Source organism: Spea bombifrons, chromosome 2 (assembly GCF_027358695.1).
Source record: "Spea bombifrons isolate aSpeBom1 chromosome 2, aSpeBom1.2.pri, whole genome shotgun sequence".
NCBI lineage: Eukaryota > Metazoa > Chordata > Amphibia > Anura > Pelobatidae > Spea > Spea bombifrons.
Window position 1 is genome coordinate 128,778,505 of NC_071088.1, and position 10,680 is coordinate 128,789,184.

General features: G+C 40.8%; 1 protein-coding gene across 2 annotated transcripts in view; it reads right to left on the reverse strand.

The window, feature by feature from the left end:
* The window catches only part of ELMOD1 (ELMO domain containing 1), a 45,539-nt gene extending 43,492 nt beyond the window's left edge, over positions 1-2,047 (reverse strand). For both annotated transcript variants that reach the window (XM_053456467.1, XM_053456465.1), the window contains exon 1: positions 1,930-2,047. The gene's annotated coding sequence lies outside the window, so the exon portion shown is untranslated. The remainder of the gene's footprint in view (positions 1-1,929) is intronic.
* Positions 2,048-10,680: the final 8,633 nt, after the last annotated feature.

A 10,680-nucleotide genomic window follows, 5' to 3' on the forward strand; every position in this document is an offset into this window, starting at 1 on the left:
TCCAGACAGATAGGAATAATCTATCACACGTATCACCGCAGGCATTCAAATCATCCTCGCTAACACTAAAACTCTAACTGGAATAGGAAATGTACTGTAATGTAAACACATTATTATTTTTTATTGTTCTTTATAGCGCCATCATATTCCATAGCGCTGTACAAAGGGTAGACAGAACATAACATGTAGTATATAACATAACATTTTGATAGGTGAGGAGAGCCCTATAATAACTTATAAAAACTAATCATCATCACCTACGGAATGGCGGAATTATGGAAGCATAATGCCCCAATCCATATACTGCGTTCAAGGAGATTACTGATAGAATTTTTATTTATCAGATTTAATAATAATTTATACGCACGCGTTTAACTCTGTAGCTTAAAAAGGACCAACATAAGCAAGTTGTGACAGTTACTGATTCATCAGCAGCAGGTACCAGTCTCCATAATAGCGGAATATCCCACCATTCTGTCACGGTGTATGGTGCAGTGTGTAGCGGTGCTGTGTGTAACGGTGGTGCGTGTGTAACGGTGTTGTGTGTGTAACGGTGTTGTGTGTAACAGTGCTATGTGTAACGGTGTTGTGTGTAACAGTGCTATGTGTAACGGTGTTGTGTGTAACGGTGTTGTGTGTAACGGTGCTGCGTGCGTAACGGAGCTATGTGTAATGGTGTTATGTGTAGCTGTGCTGTGTGTAACCGTGCTGTGTGTAGCCGTGATGTGTGTGTAACCATGCTATAACGGTGCTGCGTGTGTAACCGTGCAGTGTGTGTAACCGTGCTATATGTAACCGTGCTGTGTGTAATTGTGCTGTGTGTGTAACCGTGCTATAACCATGCTGTGTGTGTATCCGTGCTGTGTGTGTAGCTGTACTGTGTGTGTAGCCGTGCCGTGTGTAACCGTGTGACGTGTGTGTAACTGTGCAATGTGTGTGTAACTGTGTGACGTGTGTGTGTAACCGTGCCTTGTTACCGCGCTGTGTGTGTAACCAGATAATAATTCCTGCTATTAAGACCTTGCTGAGCATCAACTGAAGATCCTTTTCATTAAGGTTTCCTATGGGAATTAAGGAGATTAATTCACCGTCTTGTGGTTTCAGCACTTGAGCATTTTTGTTTATTTCTGGTTTCTAAATCCTGGATAATTAATACCTGTGTGTGTGTATGTGTGTCTGTGCGTATGGGTGTGTATGGAGAAATACATTATATATATACACACACACACATCATGGCACCCTTTTAATTCCCTATTTTTGTAACAAAATATCATAACTTTGATTTCATTGTGCAGCTTTTTGTCACGTAACTGCTTAACAACTGAACCTGGCATTGGCCAAAGAACATTAACCATTTCTTCTCCGTATCACAATAGGTTCAATCCTATCCAGAATTAGGAATCCCGCCGTGTCCGGTGTGCTGGATTGTTATTGTCTGCAGGTCTGATGTATGCCAATGCCTAACGTATAATTATCCTGGAATCTGATGACATTTAATCGGGGTCTCCTGGATGCACATCGCACGCCCCCAATAAAACCCACCTCCCCAATTAGTGCTTCACAACATTACATGTCCCAATATAGCTTCCACGGTGGCAGAAGGGACCCCTGAGCCCTGGCTGGTGCATTTTAAACTGGATTTACTGGGTTAAATTGGAAAAAAATGGGGACAAGGATGATCCAAACGATTAAATGTAAGGATTAACCCTTTCAACCCTGCAACATTTTTCATCTGGAACATTGGACGCTGTCTCCTATATTACAGACCAAGAATTAAACACAACACGATTCTATCTGGAATGCACCACATATATCCATAGAACCCTGACATCTGCATAGACAATACGTGCTTTGCATGGAGATGCAGCTTACTAGTGAGCAGCAGTGCAGGGGTCCTGTGCATTCCGGGCCTGAGCCCCGCGTCCTCACCTGCAGCGGGGGGCTTGTGATGATGTCCGGTGTCCCCGGTGTCTCAGGGTCCCATCATCAGGCTGCTGTCCCCGTGCGCCAGCTGTTTCACTGCACCGGGGCGCGCATCCGAGGCAGAGAACAACACAGGCGCGCCCCCGACACAGAGCAGCCTATCACGGCGAGGATTTATCAGGCCCCGCCCACTTTCTCACCTTCATAGCGTTAGCTGTAAGTATGTGTGTGTGTGCAACAGACAGACAATGGAATGCGATGTATTATCATATGTGACGCATGTATACAGTCATATAGTCACATAGTATGACGTAGAAATTAATATGTGTGATCACAGAAATAACTGGGAAAACAAGAATGTGAATGGTGAATGTTATCGGTAGATATATCGATATCTGTATATAAGTCTAAATTAGAACACTGTGCAGCCAATGAAACATAAGCTGAGGTCCCATTCACCATGTGCCATGTGCCGAATACATAAAGGGCATTTGCTTTAACAAGGGGTCTTCTATGCTAGCAGAAAACACTATGTAGGGGTCTACGTCCCTGGTCTCTGTTGTTTAGTTTGTTGCAGGATTTACTTATTTTGTGCTTATAGATTGGTGTGAGGAGTCTTTTTTTAGGATGTCACTCTTATGCTTTGGCTTACTCATAAAGTTTCCATATTGATTGGATTTCCCATACTTCTTATATGTTTGCCCTCTAGACATTTCTTTAAATCTGTATAGGTCTCTCACCTTCATCCGCCAATGGATCCATTTAGACCAATGCAGGCCATAAGCAACCGCTCATGATTTCAATGCAAATAAGCACTATATAAAGAAGTACAAAATAATCAATGTATGGCCAATTTATGTAATTTTATTTGCTGAATTTATAGACTGTGTTTTAAATCAGGAGTCCTCATCTAATGCGGTGTTTCCCACGACCAGCTCCTCAGACTGAGACCTCCATCAACTTCTCAAGATAGAAAGTCCCATGCAGAAGCCTACATTACATCTTCATTAACTTTGGAGTGCAGCAAACTGGACTACAGGAGGAAACCCTTGAAAAATGATAAAATATCATACTAAATAAACATTACATTATAGTATATTATAGTCTCATGATATTCCCAATAACCCAAACTCATGTACATATAGAAACAAATATTTGAGTCTGTTGAAATTCCCAGGAGCCCAATTCGTGTTCGGTTTCATAAAAATATACTGATGAACCTCAACTGGAAATCTTACCATACTGTCCCTTCAAGACAAAGTGTTTAAACCTTGAATGTCCTTGCAAAAATCATTATTGTTTTGGGGGTAGTTTGGGCTTTTAATGCCTTTTCATTTTTGTCAGTGCTCTTATCGTTATAAAGTAATCTACTATTCCTTGATTTGAACGAGACCCAACTTTGTATTCTACTTTATCTCATTGACAATGGTAATCTAGCATCTGTTGTCATTGTGCCAAAAATGACCCTACAATTCCCTGTTTTCTGAATAATGAGCGTTGTATATGTTATGTTATAAAACATCTAAAACAACATTTCCAGTCAATAAAAACAGGAATTGGTAAAATAAATGTATCTTGTATGGTTGGTGAGGCTGTACAAAACAAGTACAGTCCTGTTCATGACGGCGACCATACAATCAATTATTATACTGTCTGACAACGGGGTAACGGACAGTAATACAAAAATGTTAGACATGATGCCTACATTCGCTGTCATAGAGATTAACTTCTGGCTGTCACTCCAATCCTCGCCACTAAATTATATATATATATGAAGCTGGGTTTCAGTCACTGTCAGAAAATACACTGTAGTTATTATTACGCGTCATGAAACATGAATGATCTAGAAATAATACCAAAATTCTGATGGAATTAATAATAAACTTAAACACGTGGTCTGTAAATATCCCTCCTAAGGATCCTCATTTTGTCGCTAGCCAAAAGTTTCACGTTTCTACCAGATGTCTTATGAAACAGACACTGCGGTCAGGTTACCTGCTCGTAACTACATCCCAAATGTGTATTATTCATGAGGTTGTGCTCTTACTCAATGCTTCCATCTACGCTTTGGACTTTTCTTTTTGTGCCTTTCATTGTGATTATCATCTGGCCAGATGAAATGTATAGTCAGTATAGTTGAAAACATAAAAAATATACTAGATGATGTTTCTTTAGAGAAATTAAACACTGGTTAGTGAAATCGAAGGGGCACTAACCCATAATCCCCAAGTGTTTAGGAGGGACAGGCCCCAACAATACAAAGTCACATAAAAAGTCTTGGTAAAGTCCTGCCCCCAGAGACACGGCTACAACCACACCATTGATCACCAACGTGCCCCTCTTTGGCTTACTTTGCTAACAAATATGGTTGGAAGTGCTTGCGACATACAAAATGGTACCCTGCTACAGCACGGTGAGGCAGCAAATATGGAGAGAATTCTTTTTAAAGGGGATCTTAGAATTTTTTATTCTATTTACCAAATAAACCTCATCATGGTGTTAAAATAATCAATATATATATATATATATATATATATATATATATATATGTATTAAAATCCCATTATTTCCTCCAGATTAAGTTTTCGCCCCCCTCATTGCTGAGACTTCTGATGCTTGACAGGCAACGTTGGCAAAGTTGGGTTGATGAGAAGAGAGAGAACTTTGGGATAGGAAAGTGTTGCGCTAATGCTGGCTTTGCCATTGGCTGCAGTCGGTCTCGGCTTCCACAAGGTGACCTTTTAAACTAAGCATCTAAAAAAAACATTGATTGGCGAACAAACAAAAAAAATATTGATAGTTACCATACTTTTATTTATTTTCCAGTGAATGCCCCATGAATACCCAAAGATATCTTACCAATGAAAATGAAGAATTTATTTCTACTTTGTATTGTAATGGTGATTCCACGTGTATTTCTCTCTAGACCTAGAGTGTGGTCATTCTATGAAAACATCTGGTAAAGGGTCACAGCAGGTTTACAAGCTTGTTCATGTGGTCGTAATTGCATTTGAAGGACATCGTGGCCTCAACTTGAAAACCAGCAAGGATTCACACGCTTGACCATCTGAAAAAAATAATGTTTCTACATCATAGAGATTGTGATGTTGGCTTTACTGCTCATGATGTCATGACACAACCAGTGTTTCAGGAAAACCATTTTCCTCATTTACCTCTCACACTTGCATGTTAGGTCATAATGGATTTACGACAAATATGGGTGAAAATGTGAGATTACAATCGTTACAGTGTGAGCTTCTCCTAGCGTACATTCGAACAGACTTCTAATAACCTGAAGGTGCCAGATGACACAGACTTTCATTTTTATAAAGATTGACAGATTAAAAAGTCTCACTTAGGACTGAAATTGCCAACCACTCAGACGGCCGCTTTCATGAGCAAAGTGATTGAAGCTACTTAGTTCTATACAATAATTCAGGGCACCTCATTCTGCCAGTATTTGGTTTTCATTATTAATGTAGGCATCTAAAATGTCCTTCTTCTCTGTTGCTGATAATTTTAATCTCCTTTGTATGAAAGTGGGTTTTCTTTTTTTCTTATGCTCACAAAATTTGTACATTTTTTTCAAGGAATCGTGAATACCACGATTTTTTTTTTATAGATCCTCTGTGTAAAAAGAATTTAAGAGTAAAGCAGGTTTTATACACTGAACAGAACTGTCACCTCCCGGGCCAGTCCAAAATTCTTCAACAAGCATCGGTCCAACTTGGACCGGCCCACTGACAGAAGGGTTACAGGGAGGGAGTAAGAGAGTAAGAGTGTAAGGTGGCTAGTGGTTAAGAAGGGTGTGTGTGTGTGTGTATGGTAGAGTGAGTGTGTATGTATTAGCATGTATTAGCATGAATGTATATGTGTGAGTGTGTGTTAACATGCGTGTATGTGTGTGTTAGTGTAAGTTTGTGTGTCAGTATGTGTAAATATGTGTCCAAGTGCGCATGTTAAGTTACCAAAGGTCGAATGAGGCCACTTGCCTTTACCTGCCACCCATGCCAGAAGGTGTCAGCTCTCCACTGCCATGTAAATTTCTGCCTTACAAAGGGCATAATGCATTGTTTAATCCTCAGAATCATCTTACTGATTTATCTAAACACAATGCAGCGCCGGTTCTGTGCTTTTTTGCAGGAGAAGCTTACTGTGGGTGGCATAAAAACAGGGATGCTGCCTTTTAATCTATACATTGGCAAGCAAATTAACTTGGTTGACGTATAGCTAAAACAGCAGTTTGCATTACATGCCTATAAGGCTTTTTGAGTTGTTTTAAACATAATGTGGACCACAATTAAGCAGTAGTGCGTACCAACTGCTTTCCTAAATGTAAGAATGAGTTAAATCATTCTGCAAATGGCAACACTCACCTTCCTTAATGGTCTCTATGGCGACTAGGTACGAGATCCTTTAATGTCTATGTTGGATTCAGTGGAAAGATTTCTTACGCTAGACGGGATTTGTATCTCACCTTGTATTCAGCGCCTTTGTTAAAGATGCTCGTAATTAGGCACATAAGTGTTCATGACTAGATAAAAATACACATCGCATTATTATATGAGAATGACTTTATGTTTTGAGTAGAGTTGTTGAAAATAAGCAAGTATGTCCGAAAAATATATGTAAAGATAAATTTAAAAAAATGAAGGTCTGAAATACAGTGTAACAAGGCGGTGAGGAGCGGAGTCTCTTGCTCCATCGTGTGGAGTTTTGAGATGTATTCGATAAGGGCTGGGCTGGGGAGCTCCAGCCTCACTGTCCTTACAATTGCACCACTGAGCTGCAACCGGATGCCATACCTCCTCGAAATCAAGTCTACCCTCTATCTGTCGCAGACAATAAGCCTACGGAGGAGTATTTGCAGATGCCCTGTCCCGGGGATTCATCCGTAAGTCCTCCTCCCATGCCAGGGCCAGATTCTTCTTCGTGAAGAAAAAGAGCTGAGAACTGAGACCAAGCTATTCGTTCGCTTGAAAGGGTCCGAGGTGTTTACTAAGCTCGACTTGCGAGGGGCGTACAATTTGGTAACGATAAAGGAGGGCCACAAATGGAAAACCACGCTTAACACTATTAGTGGGCACTACAAATACCTTTGTTATGCCCTTCGGTCTCTGCAATGCTCCCAGGAATTTTTAAATAATGTCTTCCGGGGCATGCTCCAACAATGCGTGGTGGTATACCTAGATGACATTCTGATCCATTCTGCTTCCATACAAAAGCCATCATGCAGATCTTGCCCGAGTCCTGCAAAGGTTACGAGATAATATTCTATTTTGCAAATTGGGGAAGTGTGAGTTTCACCGCAAACAGGCCACCTTCTTGAGATACACGATTTCAGAGGTTGGTTTCGCTATGGACCCTGAAAAACTCTCGGCTGTTCTCAAGTGGTTCTTGAACCCTGTGGCCTATGCCCTGGACCTTTCTTCCAATATGTGCATCCACAATGTGTTCCATGTCACGCTGATGAAACCCCTGCTTTGTAATTGTTTCACTACAGTTGCTCCTCGACCCCATCTGGCGTTCATTGACAACCATGAGGAGTTTGAGATCCGCTCCATGGTTGACTCTTGTTGGGTCTGCGGGAAGCTTCAATATTTGGTCCATTGGAAGGCTCCGGCCCGGAAGAGATATCTTGGGTACCAGCCCCAGATGTCCATGCGCTCACCTTCCTCCATGACTTACACACGTTTTCCCCCAAAAAACCTGGCCCTGCCCAAAGGGGGGGTTGTTGAGGAGGGGGTACTGTTATGGTCTAACTGCCTTTCTGCATACTGCCAGAGTTCCTCTGCCGAAGGCTAATTAACAGCCTGTCAGAGTTACCACGGACCAACCCATTATCCAGCCAACAGCCAGCCATTCAGGCTATTTAAGCAGCAAAGGTTCGCTTCCTCCTTGCCCTTGTGTTGTTTCCGGCTGCAAGTGCATCATTTTGTGTCCCTGAATACCTGTGCATGACTTGGCTTTCCTTGACATCGGCCAACATCATGGGACTGCCGACCGATGTCAGCTGCAGTCCTGGCCGCTTCCCCCATGGGAAGGCTCTGGGTAGCCTAAGTTCAGAAGTTCCCAGGTATGCTCCTGGCTTGTTCCTGACTTCGCTGATCTCCGTTTTCCTGATCTAGGCTTGTCTGAGTACCTGTCTTGGTTCCTGACCCCGACATGTCTTTTGGTTTTGTTCGCTTGGTTTTTACAATAAAGTTGTTTTGCACTATATGTTTTGTGTCCATCTGGTTCCTGGTCCCTAACACATTCCTTTTGTTGTTGATTGTTTATTGGTTCAGAGTTTGAAAGGGTATGGGAGAAGAGAACTTCAGAACCGGATATTGAAAGGATAATGCTGGTCTTACCGACAGAGTTCCGCTAGGGTGGATGTTAAAAACTATTTTTTTAAGTTAATTAACTTTAATAAAAGCTGTCATGGTCATAGTTACCTTTAAGACTTCGGTGTCCCTCCCCCCAGGGACACAGTCGAATACATGAAACAGTTTTGGCCATGACACTGTACTGTTACCAGCCTATATTCGGCACATCTGGAGATGTTAAACTTATCTGCTGTCCATTGTCCACCTGTAGTTGGCTGAGGAGTTCTTGGAGGCCACAAAAACGGCATGTATGCTCTCCAATGATTTTATAACGTTCTTCTACGTTGCACTCCCAGTTTGCTTTTATTGTGTTGGGATTTTATTTCCCCAAAAGAAAAAAACTATATTGTGCTTATTTGCAACATTTTAAAGGCACTGCACACCTGGAGTTTTTAACTTCTTGTCCTAGCAACACGGTTCCGTAAATATCCTGCGTCTATTCTAGTCCTGTAGTCTGCACTTTAGTTCTCACCCTTTCGTGCTCTGTTAATTTGTATCTATCCTACACAAAATCCTCTGACAGTAAACATTGTGCTATCTTTATCCAGCATTAGCTCTGTGTGGGGAGCATTCAGATAAATATCGCCAGTGGAAGTCAGATAAATATCACAAGAGACGATCAAAGTGGAATCTTTTGCTAATATGTTAAGGCAAATTAAAAAATATCACAAAAAATCCTTCTATAGCCATTGCTAGTTCAGTTTGCCAGAAACTAGAGGAATTACTAATAAATGTAATAGCCCAATAATTCCTATCTTATATTTAGTGTAAAAAACAGACTTCACACTTCTCGCTTTCTGCAATGAAATCAATATTATTTTACATCATAAATTTACATTTTACAATCAATATTACACATTTGGTGTAATACTGTCTGAGTGGCAAAGAGGTCACTGGCAATGTGTTTGAGCCCAAAAATAGCACTGGCAAACTGGCACTGGTAAGTTTTTTGGTGCAAAATGGCTCTAGTAAGATGTTTGGGGGCAAAACTGGCACTGTGGGAAGTGAGTGACGTGTTACATAGTGAAGTCAGGGGGCCCAAAGAGGTGGCGTGGTCGCCACAGAAAATGGGTGTGGTTAGGGGTTATATCTGTTAAGGGGAGGGGTTAGAAATATAGCCACACCCAAAATTGTACTCAGGCATCGGTAACCCTAGACTCGACCCTGCTTGCATGACGTACATGAACAGGGTTAGCACAATCAGAGAGAGAGAAAGATAGCTATAATTACAGAGGGCTTCTTAAATACTATTTTCCTACATCCACCCCCTAAATACTCAGTCGTGCCCTCTAATGCAATGCTCAGCTCCAGCTTCCAGAAGATAAGACAGTTCAACCATGTGCTCCGTTTATCTAGCTTAAACTGGTTTGCCCACCATGTGGTCTTCACTGTAGAATTGATTTCAACCTGTATATCCATACAGCCCTGGAGGGATAATAATATTGAATTATTAGCCATTTGGAAGCACCATCATATCTTCCACTTGATATATATGGGACATATCTTCCCATTTCAGGACATGGTTATGCATGATACCACCCATAATGCATCATGTCAGGCTCCACCCACATTACCTTATTTCCCCATTTCCAATTTTGAGACTGTTGGCAGCTATATAAGGGTGGTGTTTCACTGAAGATAAAAGATGAATTAGAATTTCTTAAATACATAAACCTTAGCAGATGTTTGTGTAGAAACAACCTATCAGTGCTTGCTCGGGCAAAATATTACTTGATTAAAGAAGGGTTCATGTATTTAATAGCATCGGGAATGAGGTTCCAAATGCTTCATTAATGGTCAGATATTTAATTTCTAATTATTCGGCCATGATAGTGTAATGCCTAAATGAAATATATCCATTTAATTGATTAAAAATTGCTTTTATCTCAACACAAGAGAGCTTTCTTAATTAAATATGATTCCATATTGTTTGTAAGGCAAGATGCGAGATAAAAATTATTTCACGTGTCTAAATGTCATTGTGAGAACACATTTATCAGACATTACAACTGGTGAACACTTATTTTATGACCTACAAATTTTCTCTAAGGTTAACAAACCATAAATGTTCCAAAAGCTTTGAAATTAAAGATGAAACATAGCACGCTTTCTCTGAAGATTGTGGATTAAATGAAAAGGGCTTCTGCAACTATAACAGGCCTGCATGGATTAATTGTACCTGATGTGAATGAATTATTTGGGGCAGAAGATATCCCAACATCCCCAATAACATCGTTATTTAAAAGAAAAAATGTTCAAAATCACTTTTCTGCTTTTATTAGGATTTACCCTGTTTACCCTAATCTCTGTATCCCAGTGCAAGGCAAGTACCCATCCCTGGGAAATTTGTAAATGAGCCCATCTTGAGGCTACCAATGAGAAACGCACC